Raw genomic sequence first — 21558 nt, forward strand, 5'->3', positions numbered from 1 at the left:
TAAATGATTAAAAGTGAATATTAGAATGTTTGATTCTAAAACCAAATAATCATTAAATTTCAAACGTTCCCTTTCTTATCTTATTATATTATATTGGTATTCCTGGCTTTTGCTTCTTCCTCATTTATTTAAAAGTATTTTTATTTTTTGAAATATTGTCTTTTTTTATTGGATTGATACTAGTACTACTGTCATATCAACAAGTTCACAGCTTTTAATATTTGGAAGTGAACATGTGTTATTCAGACTGGAACAAGTGTGTGTGCTCTAGAGTATGCAATTACAATGATCAAGTATTTATAAAATGAAAAAAATAAAAGATAAAAAATTTTTAGAAAGATGAACCCAGAATACCCATGCTACACAAACTTAGGATTTAAAGGTGTGTGTGCGTGTGCATGTGTGTGTGTGTGTGTGTGTGTGTTATGGATCTGAAGGAATGAAAAATAACAACAACAAAAAATGCTGATTGCTTCCTAAATGGCAAGAAACCCAAACTGTGTGCCTATTCTTACATCTGTATATGTGACTAAAAACAGAATCAATAAAAAGAAGCTTTAGTGAGATGAATTTTAACTCAGTATAAGTACGAATAGGGACTGAACTTAGATCTTCTGATGCCCTGTCTAGTGCTTAGGAAGAATGTCCTAAGAGTCTCCTAATCCTAGTTTTATTTCTTTAAGGTTTATGTTTTAGTTCTTTCAAATTGGTCAGCTACGCTAACTGTGCCAAGTGAAGTCTGCCATCAGCACCATCATAAGAATCCTAACATCCACAGGTTTACACTAATAAAGGCTTCATAGAGTTCGCTCCCTCTGCTTTTCCAATTTTAAGTGAGCCACCTCAGTTAAGCTTGCAATCCTCCTATTTCTAATTGTTCTGTTTCCAAGACATCCTCTGAAACAATGACTCATTGTTCACTGTACTGTTTTTCAGGGTGTGCAAATTCTACCTTGAGTTCTCAATTCACCTTAGAGCCAGTTCATTTCTGTTGAGATGGGATTACATATTATAGAAACAATAACTTCACACTCTTCATCACCAAAAAGCTACCTCAAGGAGGATGGAAAAGACCTAGAATTAAATGTGGCCCCTCCGCCATTAGTTACTCATAACCTCTTTTGCTTTCTATGTTCACATCTCCATGGAGAGATGGTTGAAGCAATCCAGTGTTCAGCACTATCACCATGGCTGTATGGTAAGTTTAAGCTATGATTTTCCAAGATGGGCCTGACTTTGAAGAATCAATGTTTAGTCAGCTGTATAGAAGAGAATAATGGAAATGAGCCACTTGAGGGAGAGATTGGGATAATTACGGGGCATTAGACAGTAAGGACAATTTACAAATATTGTGTACTTCTATTCCTGGCTCAACAGATTTTGGTTCAAGTATGCTGAGTGCTCTAATCTGGTAGAAAAAATGTTCTTCCTGTTTATATAAAATATTGGGCTTGCATGTTGGCCAGTGCACAATGTCTTGTGGGACTTCTCAAAGTCTTTCAACACATGTGAAGGGAAGAATTCCAAGCCAGGTCATCAGGCATCTTAATGGTTCAGGCTCAAACTCTTTCTCCACATATGGATCATAATCAAGTGCAGTGGTCAGTTAAATTTCCAATAAAATTAGTGTGGGACACTTTACCCTAGAATCTAAAATAAAGCAATGCCCAAATCCTCCAAGAAGCCCAAGAAACCCTGAAAGTCACAAATGAGGAAGTGTAATGGTCAGAATGATTGGCACTTGGAATAATATAAGAACCTAGATGTGACTAAGTTCAAGTTTATCCAAAGTATTGAAAACCATTTTCTGTCCTAAATTATCAAAAGGAAAAAAATAGTGTCAAGTGGGAATGGGAAGCTTCAAAGGGCAATTGGACAAAAATGACTGTAAATGGTCTAACAGCAAACTCTGGTAATTATATACATCTGCAAAGTTTTTAGAAATTTTGGTTAGTATCTTACGGGCTTTAGCTTTGGCCCTTGCTCCCTGTTGTGTAAAAGTGTCCTTTTTTCTCCCCCATATCTTTTGCAATACTTGGTATAATTTTTCTCAAGTTTGATAAGGAATAGGGCTATAACCAAGGAACAACAGACTTCAGTTGCAAAGGAAATGGTCTCATATCTTATTAAAGTATTTAGGGAAAAGTGGTTCGCGAATTACAAAATAACTCCTCCCTGGAAATACTTTAAATTAGGTGTGGTGGGATTGAAATTGTTTACACATAGCTGATGGCACACAGAATTCGCCAATGCTTCTCTTTGTTTGGGACCTTAAAAATCTTCTGCGCCATCTAATGGAAACAATGCAAACTGCAGCTTGCTTTGAAGGACAATCCTCTGAAGTTCTTCAGCACAGTTCAAGGTAGAATAGATGAAAACTATAGAAACTTAATAATCAAATATCAGCCTCTAAATGTAATGACTATAAAACTGAGAGCCCATCAGTTTTATAGTATACACAATTGGCCCTCAGTTTTATAGTATACACAATTCAAATATGCCTAGGGCATTATGATTTCAACATGCAACGGAATAAAAATACAACGTATCCATTCATAGCAGCAGACAATGGAGTTTACTCACATGATTTGTCAAACCAAGATCCAGAATATTCCAGGTTTTATTTTTTTAATTAAGTATTCATTTGCAAGTTAGTGCTATATTTCTTTTTCACACATATGCTACAGGTACAATATCATTTATTTTTCAAGGTGTTTACCACTTTCAAAAACCGTGAATTTCATGCATTTCATGAATTTCATATCAGAGTCTACACTTAGAATCGTAAACTCAAATGCAGATAGAGAAAAGGAGATAATTTAAATTAAAAGTGAAAAGGGCATGGTTCAGTTCAGCGGGGGCTCATGGCAAAGTGGAAATCACACTCCCTGTCTAAAGGGAGTGAGAGCTACTCGGCAACAGCTGATTGTTGTTCACTAAGAATGTCCAACAGAAGTCAGAAATCTGTCCTCTTATGTATATTTCTTTATTTTTTAAACACTTGTTCTCACCCCCGAATACACCTGTGGTCCAGACATGACCTAGATCTAAGCCCCGCCATTTGTGATTGCTGGTTTACCATAATCCAGGCAACACAATGAGAACATAAGTGTCACAGTTACTGGAATCATTTGGGATACAAATCCTTTGAAAAATGAGTGCTCTCATATTTTAATTAATATGCATAGATTTAACTCTACATGGTAGTGGGGAATATCAAATCACAAATATTATACAATTTTTCTATTATTCCTGGCCAAGTAGCTCTAAGTCTAAAATGCACTGAATCCATAGCCAGACTGTCGCCTGTACAGCCCTGGGATAAAGGCAGCTGTCCAATTTTGTCAAACCACAGTTTCTATTACTCCCAGCCCTTGGGTTGGAGATAAGCACACACAAATGAATGAAAAGTGGACTTCAGCTTTTGAAAACTGTTTTCATGTGATTATCAACACATTTTTATATTTCTCAGGCAAATAAACAAAAGGAATTATGTAGCAGTTAATTAGAATTCAAACATGAAGAAAATATGAAGAATGATGAAAGATATAAAGGTGTTAGATATGAATGAACCCCACCAGACAGAGATGTGTTTCTCCCCCTAAAATATGTTTTAGAAGTGAGGGTTTTTTCTACCTCTTTCCCTCTACTTCATACTTTGTGTCTCACTACCTCACTATTTTGAAATATTTCTGTAGACATAGTTCCTCTAAATAGAATGTGTTTCCCTCTTTCATAGACCCACAGAACCTGGAGGGACTTCTTTGACCAGCCTTAGGACAGGTGAATATCTGATCCACACACTTTCTAACAGTACCTTTGACAGCAGATTGCATCTTACAGATCAAAATGTCTCATAGCCAATATTAACCTACCTCTTCATCAGCCAATTGTTCTGTCACAGAACTGGGTCCTTAGTTCAGGAAATACTCAAAGTGCAATGCACATTGCGTACTTAGCACAGGCTGGGCATATAGTAGATCTTCCAATAAATGTGGGTAATCATTATTCTCATTCAAGGACTTCTCATTCAAGGATTCAAGTAGCTAGTAGAGCTACTCTTTTGTACTTTATAAGAAGCAGGTAGGGATTCTAGAGTGATAACAAAGCTAGCAAGGGTTGAGTCTACTTCCTGGATGCTCCCTTTTGCATGGTGTACCTGGCGTTTGGCCGGAGTGGAGGTGAAGGGGTGTGTTTCATCAGACAGTGAAGGAGGAAGGAATGATGGTGGTGAGGCCATTTCAACTGAAGGGACTAGTCTGGCCATTACTATGTTCATTATTAAAATATTTCACATTTATTTCTTGCCCTTTAAATTTCAAGTTTCTTAAAGGCAAGAACTATGTTTCATTTCCTCTGCAATCTTCTATTATACCTTAACATCAAGTTATACATATTATAGGTTTTCAAAAAATGAGAGACAAATGAATAAATAAAATACTGCTTATTTCTGTTTCATTATAAATATTGTCTTTGGGACCTTGGATGGTCAAAAAATTAATTGCCTTATTATCATGTCTTATTTTTTGTATATTGATATTAATCCTCCTATATGGAAGTTAGGATTCGCTGATGGCAATGCATTACAATCTTGTAAGGTATAGAAATTGATGAGTTAATATTTACCAAATAAAATAATTTTTTATGCTTGTGTTGACCTTTCTATGAGACTTAGTATTGCTTACTTGGTAGTGTATTGAATTAGTAGCCAAGTAGCCTAGATAAAGTCGAATCATTAATCTTTTCCTTTGACACTTAAATGAGAAACTTGGATAAATTTTGAAGCGTATATTATATTTAGAAATGAGTATATTTAAGGTACAAGCTACTGAGGATTTTTTTAAATGGTCCATATACTGCACATTGTACCCTCCAACCCTTTAATCTTGTCTGGCTTCTCACTTGCTATCTCATAAATAAGGCCCAGCACACCAGATGTTCTTTGAAATTATGACCCAGTAATGCTGCTTCGCTAGCGCTATTTCCTCTATGAAATATTTTTTCATTAATCTCAACTTTATCTTGTTCTGGTCTCTTGGAACTCCTGCCTCTGAACTCACATTCTACCTTAGGCTCTTCCCAGTACTGATATTAAGTTCCCCCAATATCTGAATAGGAAACATTAGTTTTCTCCACACAAGCGTATCCCATTCTGTCCTATATGTCCCCAGTTTTTTAAGGCACAATCTATCCTCCTCCCCACCACCATCAGCCAGGTGAGAACCCAGTTCCTACGCCTGTTCTAAGAAATAGTCACATAAAAACAACTTCTCTGCTCCAACCCTGTTAATAGAATGAAAAAAAATATTTTAATGAGGCTTGAAAAACTGTCGTATTTTGTGCAATGTACCCTAAGGAGGTTCAGTGTTGGGAGTTCAGTTTAGATTTGTAAATCCATTCATTCTAATATGTCTTAAATGACAAAATATTATGGGAAGATTGTTCCCAGGAGTGAATGATCTGATTTGAAGGCCTAAGTGGTGGAGGTTATTGGGAAGGAACTGGAAATAGCCATTTCTCTCAGTTGAATCATAGACACTAGGGATTGGCTGAGAACATTTGAGTGGAGTGAAGCAATTCCTATGGAATGAGCCTTGGCCAGGAAAACACACTGGTGTTGGACTGAGGGAATGCAGTATCTATGGCTTCAGCTTTGTTGGAGCAAGATCTTAATTAGCACGATTCTCTCCGTTTGGCTTTCACTGTCTTAGATTTGCAAGGAAATAGGTTATAATAAATGGGCATGTGGAAGCCATTTTTTTCCCCCTCAGATTTTGATGGCACCTTATTTTGCACAGAGGAAAGTATTAATTTACATTTATTCTCATAACACTGTGTATTTTCTCAGTTTTAAAAATAATACATACCCATTATACAAATTGGGAAATTTCAAAAGTATAAAGAAGAAAATTACAATTCCCAAACTAGGTTAAAAAATTGTGAAAATTTTTGGTACATTTCTTTTCAGTACACTATGTATCTTTTAACCTGTTTATGATTGTACCATTCTACCTTTTATCAGTTAAAAATACAAAATAAGTGTTTTCCTATTAATTTTTAAATGTTTTTAGCATATTTTGGATATATTCATGTCTTTATGATTTTGCTTATATAGTTAGACTATAGTTTACCTAATTATCCCCTTTTGTTATCCATTGTGCTTGTGCTTGTTTGAGATTTTGCCTTATTTTCTCTCCTTTATACAAACTAAGTGCAACTTCTAAAGCAAAAGGTAGATTCTCCCATCCTGTGAGACCATTAACTTGGAGTGAAAAAGATGCAGGAAGGACTGAGACAACAAACTTTTGTCTGTCCACGATATAGTTCAAAGTTGGACAGTGAACTGCTTAGCTATTAAATCAAACATCTGTTGTCAAGTCTAATTTCTGACAAATCACATAGAAAATTATCTTTCTTTACGTGTTTTGCCAAGAGGAAATTTTGGAATTGGAGAGGTTTATTATCTGAAGGTAACCCAATTTTTCCCTTGCAGTCTCTAGATTAAACGCTGCATAATGTCTTCTTAGGGAGTTTTGTTAGACAGGAACGCTGGTGCTGTTCATTTATGCATATTCATGCTTTTATTTAAAAAGCTCTTAACTAATGATTCTTTTATATTTACAGTATAAATCCAATCCAATATTTATAGAGTAAAGAAACAATAGGCATTTATGTATTTTGTGTTCAATATATTGTTCATACTGAATTCTCCATAGACAGCAATAAGAAAACAATATAAACCCATCAATATTAAATACCAAATCTTAATCACAAATGAGTTGTAATTGGATGCAATTGCAAATGGATTTTTTTCCCTCACAGCACAATTAAAATTTACTCGCAGATTTTTTCATTAAAAAATAAAATCAGCTGCTTAGTTCTAAAAATGTACTGTGACAAGAGCAAGGACATTTTCTCTCTGCTGGTTTTGCTTCTTGGAGGCTGTAATACTTTGGCTTCCTGTACTTTGGTGTCAGTAATCTATTCTGCGGAGGTACTCTGTAAGATAAAATAGAGTGTAAGACATTGTGAAAGAACAGTATTACACACTACTTTAGCTGTCCAGATGCCCAAGCCATCTTCATTTCAAATATATCCTGGCATTTTATGTGTTAAGATTAAATCAAGAGCAGATTTCTGTGGCAGTTCATGCTAGCCTTAGCCCACTCTTCCCGTGTGGATTTTGTCTTTGCTGGGGACAGAAAAGTATTAAACCAATTTACTTCCTTCATTTCCACTCTCACACTCACAACAAATTAAAAACCAAACAAACAAGACTTCAGAATCAAACCAGGATCTACTTCTCAAACATTCTGGTAGAATCTAGAATGGAAAGACACATAAGAGATAGGAAGATGGGAGTTTGGCAAAGGTGAGACTAAAATTTCTTTGCTTTTGGTAAGAAAAAGCATCATTTTGCTTTCTCTAGAGGTTTTGTCTAGACACTTATAAATATTTGCCTGGATGATCAACTAATTAGAAATTTTTCTGGGAGACACTCTGACAAATTTTGGGTTACCAAGAAATTTGGCTACATTAAGTGTCTCAAAATGCGGCTACGTTTTTCGTTCAGAATACATAGTTGCATGTATGTCTTTCAGCTAATGTTTATAAATTCAACCTTTTGCAATTAAGTCTTTTCATTTCTGTCCTTTGATTTCCGTCTTCTTATGTCCTCCCCAGTAGAATCCAGATACTGAGGGTTTATATCCCAGATACAAGGGATTAACTCTTGAACTCTGTAAAATGTTATATAAACTTCCATAGATTATGAGTATGAGGGACACAAAAGTAAAAGCACGTGTATGCACATACATACACACACTCACGTGTGGATTCTCTGATCCCTTTTTCAGCAACTATGAAAACGACAAAGGAAGGACTATGTGACTGTTTTGACATCCTTTTTTTTTTTTTCTTACCTTTTAACTGAAAGTCAGCATGCATTCCACCAAAAACGTTTTAAATGAAAAAGGCAAAATTCTCATAATGAATATGAAAGGAGGTAAAGATCTTCTCTGAGCAGTGACAGAGGTGAGTTGTCAGGGCTCTAGGCCAGTCTTTTGATCTGCTTTAAAAATATTAGTCTCAAATAAAGGCATACTTTTCTTAGTTTTTAAAACAGTATAATATTTAAGGAGAGTACTTAGTTCTTCAGTGGTGTGTTTGAGGCGAAGTTCTCAAAGGCTTTAGAAGAAACTAGTGGGTATCTTACTGAACTCTGAAAAGAAGAAAGAGTCTAAGCTTTAAAAAAGAAAAGAATAAGTTTTCATCTTTTCGCAAAGACGATATTCTCAGTTTCAAAGAAGCACAGGTTTGATTTTTAAGTATAATACTCCTCTTCTCCCATTCCCTTTTTTCCCCTTGGTCTTCTTTAGGTCCACTTCCAACTGAACCCATTAATGAAGGAACGACCAAAGCTTGGGGTTGTCTGAAAAAATAAGCAGGCACATACTTTGTTCTCAAGACTCAGCTGCAGGTCTTGAAATCCCTGTGCCTGGTTACCAGCAAAACTTCCATTCCAGCTGGAGAGGAATAAGTTCTGTCACCCCAGTGAGAGTTCAGTGTCTTTCAGACCAAGTTAGAATGCATCTTAATTAAGTAATTGTTTTTTGTTTTTTGTTTTGTAATTGTAGACTTCAAAATGCAAAGTGAGAGGATGACATTATACATAGGCCATATGGCTGCCTATAGCTGGAAAAAAATCTAATCCTGGGTGTTAAATACATCAACAACTATTGTGCATGTAGAACTTTCATGGGTTTATCATCTCTAGGGAAAGCATTCAGGGATTTTATTTTTTCAAGTGGAAGATGAATTTATACTGATTCAGCCCAGTTTTCGTTGGTTCCCCTTGGCTGGTAACTTATTGGTATGCAGTTTGGTTAAAGACCCAGAGCAGTTTGTTGCTGTGCAATGCAAAGAAACATCATGGCTGGTTTGCATGGTGAACATACAATACTCATAGGGAGACACAGTCTGTCATACTGATATAGGAGATATTTGGTTAAAGTTAATAATGAGGATAAACAAGAGGAGATTCTGGCTCTGGCTGATCTATAAGGAAGAAGAAGAACTCTTAAATTGCTTTGGTCATAGTTGAAGAGGCAGACTAGAACATTTGGGGGCTGATGCTAATGATATGTGTTTTAGATCTGTATGGGAATATAGAGCAGGGTAACAAGCCCCAGGTTCAAAGATGGGACACATCTAATATCTTAACCTTCTTTGTCTCATGGTTCATGCAAAAGGATGGATCCAATAATGAAATCATTGCAGGGAAGAAAAACAAATTAATAAAAAATCCAAGGACAACCGATAAAAACAGTTTGACCTAATCCCAATCGAAATTGTGTTAACCTTCCTGTTAGCCACTGTATCTTATGATCAGAAAATGCTACCTATTGAAAAAGACATTAGATAATATGTTAGGATGGCTCCTTGGTGAATAAATCTATTAAAACTCATTCTCTAAACTCATCTGCCACATGGTATTTGTTGCTGCACTGGCAATAAGTCCCCAGGGATAGAAGATGAAAACCTCAAGGGGATCTAGAAAAGTCTGGAAACAGAAATAGACCATCCACCTCATGAAGAAACTGACAAAGACTTAGAACAGATGTAGGTACCCCTTCACCATGATGTTGATAAGTAAGGACGGAAAATAGGACCCAAAGCTGATTCTGGGAGACAAATAAGTAAAAGGCATGGGAGAAGGCTGGTTCTGAAGGATAAAGCACAAATTCATCAGTCTAAGCTTAAAGGCTTTCATAGTATGACACCACTCTGGTTTTCCACACCTATCTTTTACTACTTCCCCCAAACACATCTTTCCAGCCAGAAGTACCAACTTAGCATCACCCAGACATGACTTTTACATCCATGAGACCCCTACCTCCTTTTGGGCAATGCATATTTTGCCCACTCTTAAAGGCTCTTTTCTCTGCAAAATCTTCCCTAACACCACTCATAATTATCTCTTTCCTTCATGAATGTTCAGCATATATTGTTTATGCCTTCCATTTTATATTGACATTGTACTGTGCTTGGGATAAAAACTCAAAATTTTCACCACTGAGCTATAAGATTTTATCTAACTAAACCCTATTTCTCCAATTCATCCTGTGTAAGTCTCTGTATAGCCATGCACCAGCTACATTCAGCTTCTTAGGGGTCTTGAACACATTATGTTGCTTTGTACCTCATAACTTTGGCACAAGGCTCTACTTACTTGAGTATCAGAGAGAGAAAAGACTATGGATGGAGAAAGCAGAGAGAAGTTCATGAGGGCTGCATCTCAGGCAAAGCTGATAGCCACCGTGACTTAGGGATAAAGAAGATGTGGGAGGAGAACCTTTGGGAGCAAGTAAGCCGAGGACGTGGTAGAGAGTCCAGGGTTTCCAGGAGCTAAAGGGAGAAAAGTCATTAAGGTTCTGCCACTTGATAATTGACTTCCTTGATCTTGATGACCAGGCATAGCATTTTGTTTGGAGACAACAGAGGGGAAAGGAAGAGGGAACCATGTTGATAGCAATAGACTTGGCATACATTTTGTTTCCTAATCATCAGAGTCAGGCTGGTCAAGCTCTCTTCAGCCTCCATCTTCCAGAGTTATTTTATTCCATAGCTAAAGAATGTTCCAAATATGAATAGAAAGCAAATGAATATTTAAGCAAAGTTAAGAAAAGCCAGAATTAAGACCTGGGTTTTTAATGTTTTATTCAGAGCCCTAACATCATTCAGCAGATGTTTAACCAGAAACAAGATTAGCATGCACAAATTTGTTAGATCCTTAATCCCCCTCATTTAAAAATTCTTATTCTATCAGTAAACCTTGTTATATAAATGTCTTCTCTATTTAACTGCGTGCGTGTGTGTGTGTGTGTGTGTGTGTGTGTGTGTGTGTGTGTGTACACCTTGGGCATATTAGGTTCTCAAGTAATATTTGTTGATTTTATGTATAACCATATGCCACCAGGTTTCACCAGCCTGTGGATAAGAATAAGATTGGCATTTATACTACATTGCATTGGCATTTCAGTACCTTATCATGTCTCTATTGTTTCTGTGAGACCACAGCTCCCTCCACCTTTCCCCTAACCCCATGTGTTTTGGTGGTCTCGGCAGTGCTTCACATGCTTCTCTTTTTTTTGGCTGTGGAGCACGGGCTCTAGGAGCGCGGGCTTCAGTAGTTGTGGCACATGGGCTCAGTAGTTGTGGCTCGTGGGCTCTAGAGCGCAGGCTCAGTAGTCGTGGCACACGGGCTTAGTTGCTCCACGGCATGTGGGATCTTCCTAGACCAGGGCTCGAACCCGTGTCCCCTGCATTGGCAGGCGGATTCTTAACCACTGCGCCACCAGGGAAGCCCCCACAACAAGCTGCTGGGCACAGCCACTCTCTAGTCAGGTGTGGGCTGTACCTCTTTGGCACCTGCTGTCTTGTTCTCTAGAGTTCTATGGCTTGAGAAAATAACCCAGAGAAATTGTGCAAATAACCTGGAGAAAAAGAAGCCTGAGGTGACCTCTACTCAGCTGCATAATCTCAATTTAGCCTCAGTTCATACCCTTGGTATGCATGTATACCAACAGACTTCAAAGAAATAGAAAAGTTGAATAGAAGACAACATTTTCTTGGAATACCCAAGATTGAGTTATTTGTGAGAATACCTCAAAAATATATCCACCATTGTAGCTCAATTTCAAGCATTTCTAGAAGGTGAAAGCCTTATTTCAAACTCCATTAATAGAACATATGTTCCAGGAAATTGCGTGTAAACCCCAAGGCAGCAGAGTCATGGATCCACCCCGTCTCTTTGCTATTGACAGCCATTACTGTTGCAAAAATTATACCATATGTTAATAAAATTTTAAAGCAAAAACAAAATAACTGTAATAGGAAATTAAACATGGTCTCTGACTCTATTATGTCTGATCAAGTGATCTATAAGAATATGGACATTTCTAGCACCTCTGTCAATGGAAGAAGAAAGAGCTTGGTTACGTGCCACACTCTTGCATCATCTTGATTCCGCAGAATGGACTAAATCAATTGAAAGATAAACTCACTGTAGTCAGGCATATGCTGACATGTTGGCCCCTTCACAAAAGCTCATGGACAGATTTCCTCTAGACCCAAACAAACTATGTAAAGAGTCTGTTTTGATTCTTGTTAGCTTTGCACTCTCTCAGCAAGCTGCTAAGAAAATTCAAATATGGCTACTCTTTTGGAAAGAAATGGCATTCCAGGATCTTTCAGGTTTTTTTTAAAATATAAGACAAAGTTATTTTTACAGAACAGTGCTACTCTATGAAGCATTCTTGGGATGGCATACAGTTCTGGCAGTTCAGTTAATTCAGAATGTGGGCTCAATGCGTGGTTTGAAAGACTTAAACTAATGAAAATGATGTACAGATTGACCCTTGATGTCATGGTAATGCTTAGCTCACTCTGTATCTGTTGGTCCCCAAGAATGTGGTCTATGTGATGTAAGTGCCACACTATTCCCAGTAATTAAAAATTAAAAATGCACAGTTAATACATATTTGTTGAATGAAAGAATAAACATAATGTTGGGTATGTGTGTGCTAGAAAATTAAAGGACTATTATAATCATTTCAACCCCTCCTTGTTCATTTGGAAGCATGTTTACATGTTCCTGCCTCAGCAAAGGGGACTATCTGATAAAACCTTACATCACTACTTTGTGAAACACTTTATTTTATCTCATTCATACTTACAACCCTGTGAGGTAGATGTTAGCATCTGCATCAGTAAAATTAGGATAATAAGACATATTAAATGATATTTTTTAAGAGTACACAGTTGGTAAGTGGTAGAACAAAGACTCAAAGACTTGTTTTCTTTTCCAAAATTCCCCAGTGAGGACATTGAGGTTAAGAAAAGTGGAAGATTATATACTTCTGGGTCTCAGTATAAGAGTTGAGTAGTATATTCTGCTCTGATTTAGGCAGGGCATCAGCTATAAATACTCTCCCCATAATGAGCCTGTAGGCAGAAGGCAGCCACTGGGGAAAGGCTTTGCACTGGGCAAAATGACATGAGAATCAAGGCCTGCATTATGTCTGGACCTACTTCATATTACAAGATGTGCAATAAGCCAAGTATCTTTATAGAGAGTACAGAAACATCATTCAGTGTTGTTCTCATTCCGTGGGGGTCTTTTACCTACTAAAGTTATTTCAAAGTGATAATTTTCTAATCCAAAGAGTAAGAAAAATAAACTGTGCAATTATAGTGCTACCTGCTTAGAAAGATATTGGCTTTCAAACAAATTAATAAAGCTTAAACACCTTCATAATTTTTCCATAAGGATTCCAGTGTAGGAAAATAAGGCAATGAGTGAGAAACTCCAGCTGTGGAATATACAGAGCTCTAAGGACTACAAATTCTTACATCATTGAGTAGAAGAGTAGAAGAAAAAATACACTGCTAGAAAGGAGTGAGGTTTTCTCAAAACCGTAGATAATTTCCTTGAGGCTAAGCAATAAACCAATTATAGATCACCTGAGTTCTGAGTACGGAACTTTACTCCAGTAGACAGTATTGCCTTCATGATCATCCTGAAAGATGTTATGGTTTGATATTTTGAATATTTTTGGAATGAAAGCTTCTGTTTCTCTCAGACTTGTTAATCATACAGATGACTCTCATTATCATCTTCTAATTATACTCATTGATGGAGGTAGGCGGTCCGAAGAACACAATGGATAACCCAAGGCTGTTGAAAATTTAGATGTAACTTATCCTTGGCATCAGAATCTAAATTAATACTTACAATTTGAATCATGGAGCTTATAATATTTTAAGCAAAATAATAAAGTTTTACAAGGAAGACAATCCAGAAGAGTTGGTAATTTTCCCATCATGGCACACTACCCAAAACTGCTTGGAAATAAACTATCCAGAAAATAAATCTCTTTTCTTTATTCCTTCTTATATTAGTTCAACAAAGTTATACTGGATGTCTACTCTGTGCTATCATCTGTCCTACATACTGAGCCAATCTTATGACAATCACAAGTTTTAAATCCAAGTGGCCAAATATTAGCCCATGATTAAAGCACCTTGATTTGACCCACATCTGTTTTCCTCTCCACTATCTTGTATAGTCTTGTTTCACAGGCTGGATTTAAGGCTAAACATTTTCATCCAGTGTTCTGTACTTCAAACTCCCTTTCCAGAGATTAAGTCTGCTTGGCTCACTCTCAATTTAAATATGCTTCTTCCAGGAAGACTTTCTTGAGGGTACCTTTTAAGGGTTCACATAATTGCCTCTTTACTGGATATAGCTCCTATTAGATTATCGTGCCCCTTGGGGACAGAGACCAATCATCTCTATCCTTATGGCCTCGGCAGCTAACATAGTGCCTAAAGATGGTTAGTAAGTATTTGTTAAATAAAAAGAGAAATAACGAATGGACATACTATTTCTAACATACAAGCGGAAAATGTTCCTCTGAATTCCTAATTCAATCAAATAATTTCACCCAGGGAGAAAAGAACAAAGAGAAGAGATATCTGATCCATTGTTAGAAGGACACTTAGACTTCTTTAGTGTTTCTCTATGTGACATCAATCCAGGGAACCTGGAATGTGTAGCATTTTCTGGTTTTATGCCTGCCTTTGAGATGTAGATTATTATACTATTGATCTTTTTCTTAATATTTATGGATTGTATCCCAGGAGTCTAGAAGATATTTTTTCAGTGTCTTAGAATTTCAAAGCAAATTACAGATAGGATTTCTTGGGATGCTGGACTATGAACTTTTTTCAAAATGATTTTTTTCTTGAATAAAATTAATCTTTTGTTCAATAGCCAATCAGAAAAAAATCAAATACTCAAGCAAAAGCTCAATCTTGATTTGAGGGCTTCTTAACCTAGTTTCCTTGGATTCCGCCCTGTGCCCTCCCAGAAGAGACATCATTATTAATTTTGTTTTTAAAGGTTTATGCACATGGAGATAGGATAGGGGAAAATGTATTGATATCTGAGAATGACAGGGTGTTTCTCCACTCCCATAAGGGAATTAGGCATTTGGATTCTTTCCCTTCTCTGTGCTCTCAAGAGAAGTCTGTCTTTTTCACCCTTGTTCCTAATCTTAGGATTCAGAACCAGACAAATGTAACAAGAAAGACAAGGCTGAACAGGTTGAAGCAAAGGAAGTAGGCTCCTTGCTAGCTAAGTCAGCTGCTGGGCTCCCCTCTGCTACAGAGAATCCAAGTGAAGGGCCACATGGAGAGGATTGTAAACAATAAACTAGAGAAAGTCTGAGCTGTGTGAGAAGGCTGGGGGTGTGGTGTAAGAGGCAGAGAAAGCAGGTGAGGCTGGGTACCAGGAAGGTTTTCTGATGCTCCAAGGGAGAGACTGTAGGTATGAGAGAGCTGATAGAGGAGGGGAAGTGTTGAAGGGAATTAGAAACTGGCATACTCTAGGGTGACCTATCCATGTGCCTTTTTCTCAGGAGAATGTTTATATCTCTCATCACGTTTTCAAAAGGGCCTAAATCCAAAAAGGTTAAGTATTGCTATGAACCAAGTCACATTAAATGTTCTGATCTCAAAGACCTTCTGTTGGGAGCTGCAGCCAGTCCACAGAAACACTGCAACACAGATGCAGAAAAATCTTCAGCGTACTAAATAAAAGGACCAATTTGTAAAGAATGGTTACCGAAAAAGAAAAACTGTCTTGCATAATTTATGATGTGTGTGACTGAATTGTAGAGTTCACTGAGTTGTATCCATCTCTCTTTGACCTTCCTAAATAGTAGGGCAGTGGGAAAAACTAGAAAATAAGATTATTGAGTGGCTACTATGTTATAGGCCTAAAAGAGTTTATGTAGCAATGAGGCCACATTTACATTTATATCCAAATGATGATGGTTTCCAAACCTCACCTGCATTCCTTAATAAACTCTCCAATTCTCTCTGGTAGTTTTTCCCTGCAAACTTTCCAAAACCTCCAGGGCTTGAAACATGTGTCTACAAAATGGTTCTCTGTGTTTTCTCACTTGTCTTTCTCCATTCCTGGCAAGTGGGAGCCAAGCTGTCCTCCTGGAGACTGAGCTGCAACACTGAGGATCTTTCCGATAGCCATGTGGAGATGCCTGAAATTTGAATGGCCCAAACCTGTTAACCTTGGTTGTCTATCAAAGTCCTCTGTGGTGTTGCTGGTAGGAGCCAAGGCTGCCTCTTCCTAACAGCTCTGTGGAGTGGTGGTTCGCCTCTTGGGTTATCTCCTTGCCATCTCGATGACAAATTTTGTAAGAGATCTTCCAACAGTTTGCTGATTCAGCAATGTTTTTACAAAGCAAGGGGCCGTTTTTTTACTCCTGCCTTTTTTTAGTATGGAGTGCCCCACGGTAATCCTGCCTGGATTGCAAAGTGCTATATGTTTTTAGTGATACTTCACTTCAGGTCACACACACACACACACACACACACACACTTTTTTCCAAAGGTGCAACTGATACTCATGGGTGACAGGATTGTGATGGGTTCTTTTAAGCTACATGGTGGTCTCAGAAACTGTACTCCTCTACCTCCCTCATCCTGGAGGGCTATTTTTAATTGATTTGTCCCTATTCCTTTCCCTTTAAGGTGTGCCCCTTCTCAGGTGCCCATTATTCTTTCTCTGCAATCTTATCTCCATCTAGCAGCCACTCCATCGGACATGTATTTCTATACACGTGTGTATCTCCATGCAGTCCTGAGCCGTGGTCTTTCTCCTTCAGAGACTCTAACTCTCCTGTGTAAATCAGTGGTTGAAAATCAATACTCAGCAGGATTAGCTAAGGATCCAAGCTACAGTGCAAATAATTGTTAGAAAGGGGGTGATCTAATTCCACTGGCCAACAGTACTGGAGCCTCAGAGCCCTGATTAAACACTTTTACAAAATAATTCCAAATATGATATCATTTGTACTTTTGCATTAATAAAAATATTAGATGTGTTTTGATTTTGAGCTTTTCAGTCTACTTGACTAATGGTTTTTATACTTTTATCATTTATCTTTATATTTGGGGAATGTATCTTTTTCACAATTTTTATCTAAATTAATTGAAAATGTTCAATACAAAGTTTTTAAAAATTATTTTCTAATAATTTTTTCTAATAATTTTCAATCAAGGTCTGGATTATTTTTCTCTTTAAATAAATCATTATGTCTGTTTTCAGGATTATAAGAAAAACAAAAGCAAAAATCTTTATTCCCTTTAATACAGCAGTCACAGGGAAAAAATAGAGGAATTTGCAAAACTTACAAAGTGGCCTAATATCTAATATTCTGATAAACTAATACTAGAGACCTCTGTGTCAGAAAAGCTGTCTTAGGAGCATGCAAGTCTTACTCATTTCAGTGAATGACTGTGGTGAGTTGTCTAGAGTGGGGATTCACTTGGATATTTAAAATACTGCAGAGGTGATAGCAGAGGCAATCGGGGAACTCAGAGGCACTGATATTCAAAGGTCATCACCTAAGAGAGGCCGAAGCTCTTTCAGAGCTCTAGTGAAAGTAGCCTCACCTCTGGGTTTCAGCTTCGCAGAAGAGTAAGGACTCCTATAAACTTTGTGCTTTCATTACTCTGTAAAACAGGGAATTGTGTCTTGATAGGTTATTAAGGAAGAATTTTCTGAGAATAATACCTGTGAATCAGCCATATCTGGACTTGCGTGGTAGTTTTAAGAGATCCCTGTAGAGGATTATAGAGATGGATGGGACCGCCCCACACCTTTACTCAATGTTGCAGTGTAAGGGAAACAGCGTGGGAAAAACATTTGTGAGGTTGGTCATCAGCCTCTATTTTTATCTGCCCCAGAATTAAGAGCCACAGTTTCATCGGGGAAGATCAGTTTTGGAACCTGCAGGGTCCTTGCACCTGCACTGGTATTTCTGGTCGTGAGACTGGGCACATGGGGTGGGGGAAAATGGAGAGTGAGGAAGCCCCTCACGATCCAGGGAGTTGTGAGGAGCAGATGCTTGCCTTCTAATCTCCTTTCTCTTTCACCCTTTAAGAATCTTCTTCTGACCTTTGGCTTTTTTGTTGTCGCCCTTGTTGTTGTTTTGCTGCTGTTGTTGACTAATTAGATATTGGAAGGAGCAACAGGATAAAAATCATTGATATGATGTGTTATCCTTCCAGGGACATTTGCATTTTAAAAGAGGGTAGACAAAGGGTGAAAAAAAATGCTTAACACAAAGCAATATATTAGTAACAGTGGTCTTTCATTCTTCTGTGAGAGGTATTTTAGTCAACACGACTTTCTAATACCTCACCTACCAAAATGATGCCCTATACTTGCCTTAATAGGACAGTAATCATAACGCACAGATCTACAGAAAAACAAATGTCCTCTAACAATATCATTAAGCTCTGTTTAAAAACATGGTGAATTTCTTTCCTGGAATTGCCATGTATTGACTGTGTGATATTAAATAAGGCACTTAATGACTCTGAGCCCCAATTTTCTGATATTCAAATGTGATTCATGTTAACCCCACAGAGTTTTTCTGAGGGTCAAATGAAATACTGGTTTCCAAAGTTTAACACTGCCAAGCAAGGCTGAGTTGTGAGGAATATGGGCATTTAGCAATGGAAAGGTTGCTATAGGGAGGGAGCCATGAAAATTAACATTCTGGGAACAGCAGGACTGCTGTACTCAACACTGAGTTTACAACTTACAATTCACAAACTGCCACAATGTGGATTAATTATAGAATTCAGTTGTGTGTTCTTATTTTGGGGAGCTGAGTTATGGATTTTTACAGAGTCAATATGACTGTGGTGATTTCCCAAGATAGTCTTCACTGGAACATGTTGTCAATGATGCTTAGAAAGTAGCAGGATTAACTCTGGGCCTGTTTCAGTCTCCATCTCTCCAGATCTGAGTAGATTTCAGTCACACTGGGGAGCTTGAGACTGACTGTTCACATATACAGAGAAGATAAGGAGGAGTATGATAAGGTATCGACTGAGCCACCTATGATGACCCCATGGGGGTCACTGGAAGGCACACAGAGAAGGGGCTCCTCTGTACATTTAAATTGGTACAGACTCCTTGTGCACACGTGAAAGATAGTCTGTATTCCCTTAGTTTCAATGGGATGCTTGGCAAGGCTCTGTCCTGCTCATTTCTCTTCCCCTTTAGACCTTGGATGACTTTTGTTCAAATAGTGCTTTGGGATGCAATTAATTCTTCATCCAACTTATTGCAAATATTTCTCAGTAGAAACTTTCATTTTACGCCCCTCAGGCATCATTTTTGCCATGTATTACACACATCCATTCCAGTGTGTGATAATCATGGTTCTTCTTGCAAGCAACACAAATAAATTCTAGCTAAAGAATTTACTGGAAGGGTATCACTGGCAAGGCTACAGAGCCAGGACTGGCAAAGGAGGCAGATACAGGCAGATCTCTTCCACAAAGCTGATCTATTGAAGGATGCCACTGATGGCTCCATGGCCCTTGGAGAATGCGTTACCTTGCAACCAGTGGGAGTAATCTCCACCTGATCCATTCATTTTCGTCACTCCCTAAAGGGCTTCTGACTGTCTGCAGAGGTCATGTGCCACACTTGAGCAGACAGAAGAGGAGATATTGCCTTTACCTCTCACCTATGCTGAGATTACCCTCAAATTTGAGAATCAGCACATGAGGGGTGGTCTTCTTGTAGAGGCTTGGCTTTCTTCAGAACGTCTTTTGTCTCAGCTTCTCAGAGCTTGTTCTTCTCCTCAAACCCCACTATTCTTCCCAACCACAATTCCTTCTCTTTTTCTTTTACTCTCTTGGTCTTGACTCCTCTCTCAAGGCTTCTCTCCAACAGTCTTGATCACCTAGATTCTTTCTCTCTTTTCCCAGGCACTGAAAGCCCAGGTTCCTTTATATACTGTTGTAAAGGCAGAGAATCACCTCTCTATCCTATCCCCCAAAGATCACCCTTCATGAGAGGTTCAGAATTATTTTATTTTCACTAGGTGTTTTTATATGTATCATTCAGTTCTTGCCATTACCTCTTACTGCACTGTTATCACCAAATACTTTGGAAAAAGCTTCACTTTGAATATTTTACTGCGTCAAGAATCAATTTTATGCTACCAATGAAAGGAAAATGTTAGTGCAATGCTACTTGCTTCTCACCCTCTCCTCCCCTTTTTTTCCCTGGAAATGCCCAGATTCATGACAGACATAGGGGACAAAGTACATACATTATCGTAGTAGTTCTTGAGTTTTGAATAATTAAAAAATTGTCAGTAAATGAGACAATTTTAAAGAGCAGAGGATTTGGAATGAGACAGACTTACCTTTAAAATCTAGCATCACCGCTTCCAAGCTTTGTGTCCAAGCTTTAATCTCTCAAAATCTCAGTTTCCAGTTCTGTGGGATTATTTGAAGATTTAATGAGAAAGTTAATTAAAACACCTAGAACAAAGCCTAACACATAGTAGGCACTCCATAATAGGATTATCACTAGTAGTTCTGAAGGTGAGATATTTTCCAGAGACCTCTATGAGTTCCCAAATCCTTATAGCAAGAAAGTTCCCAAGTCCTTATAGCAAGAAAGTTTCCACAGACCCCTGTGTTTCTCCAGAATCTAATTTCCATGAAAATGCATGAGTTTTCTATAGATATCTGTAATTAAGTTCTATCTCTCACCAGATAGTTGTTCTATCTCTCACCGGATATCTTTCAAAATAAAATTACTCTGATTAAAATGATAACAAGAAAGCAACAATTCCACATTGAGTTAAAGAGGTGTGGCTGGTCATATAAGGATCACCCAATTAGCCCTATAGACTTTGTGCTTCAAATAAAGTCCTCAGGCAAATTCCAAATTATTTTACATCATATTACATTACATTACTTATATTTTACAAGGTAGTTTACCTTACATTAATTATTTTACATTACCTTTGGTTTGTAATAAATTGTCAAAATCATGTCACTTACATGAGTCCCATGAGGACAGTCTGCCCTGAGTATAGAACGTGCATGTGATAACTTTAGACGCTCTAACTCACAGATACATAGGACAATCAACCTGTCATTTTAGGCTTCATTTAAATTCTAGACTATTTACCCCTAAATTCATTTGGATATTTCTAAATGAAACTAAATATTTCAAAACATTACGGCAAGGAATAAGCTATTCTGATGAGATTTCTTCTTTACCAACAAGGTGACTGAGTGTGGGCTTTCTCAGTAATTCTGAAATGAGAAAATTAAAGTCCCGTCAAATCAAGGAAAATACATTCTGAGGCTCACCTCAGATCTCATTTGAGACTTTTGCCCACAAAATTTGACTTTTTCATTAAGTTCATCTATGTTACTTTATATTCCCAGGAGTTGCCGATCTACTAACACAACTTGCTCTTGAAGACAAAATTCCTCTTTCCTGAACACTTTTAGGAATAAATGATACTAAAAATGAACTGGGGGCAAATGGGGTGATTGATGAAGAAAGCCGTTGAGTGCTGCAGAGCATGTAGGAGTAGTTTCATTTGCTTTGTTTATCCATCAATTGACCAATCGCTCAAACGT

At 37.6% G+C, this 21558-nt stretch overlaps 1 long non-coding RNA gene across 1 annotated transcript in view; it reads right to left on the reverse strand.

The window, feature by feature from the left end:
* The window catches only part of LOC309630973, a 43174-nt gene extending 22618 nt beyond the window's left edge, over nucleotides 1-20556 (reverse strand). Inside the window, exon 1 of the long non-coding RNA XR_014245986.1 lies at nucleotides 1-20556. This exon is cut by the window's left edge and continues 13105 nt beyond it. This is a non-coding gene — a long non-coding RNA (uncharacterized lncRNA).
* Nucleotides 20557-21558: the final 1002 nt, after the last annotated feature.

This window comes from Balaenoptera borealis, assembly GCF_965194805.1.
Source record: "Balaenoptera borealis genome assembly, chromosome: 6".
In the NCBI taxonomy this organism is placed as follows: Eukaryota; Metazoa; Chordata; class Mammalia; order Artiodactyla; family Balaenopteridae; genus Balaenoptera; species Balaenoptera borealis.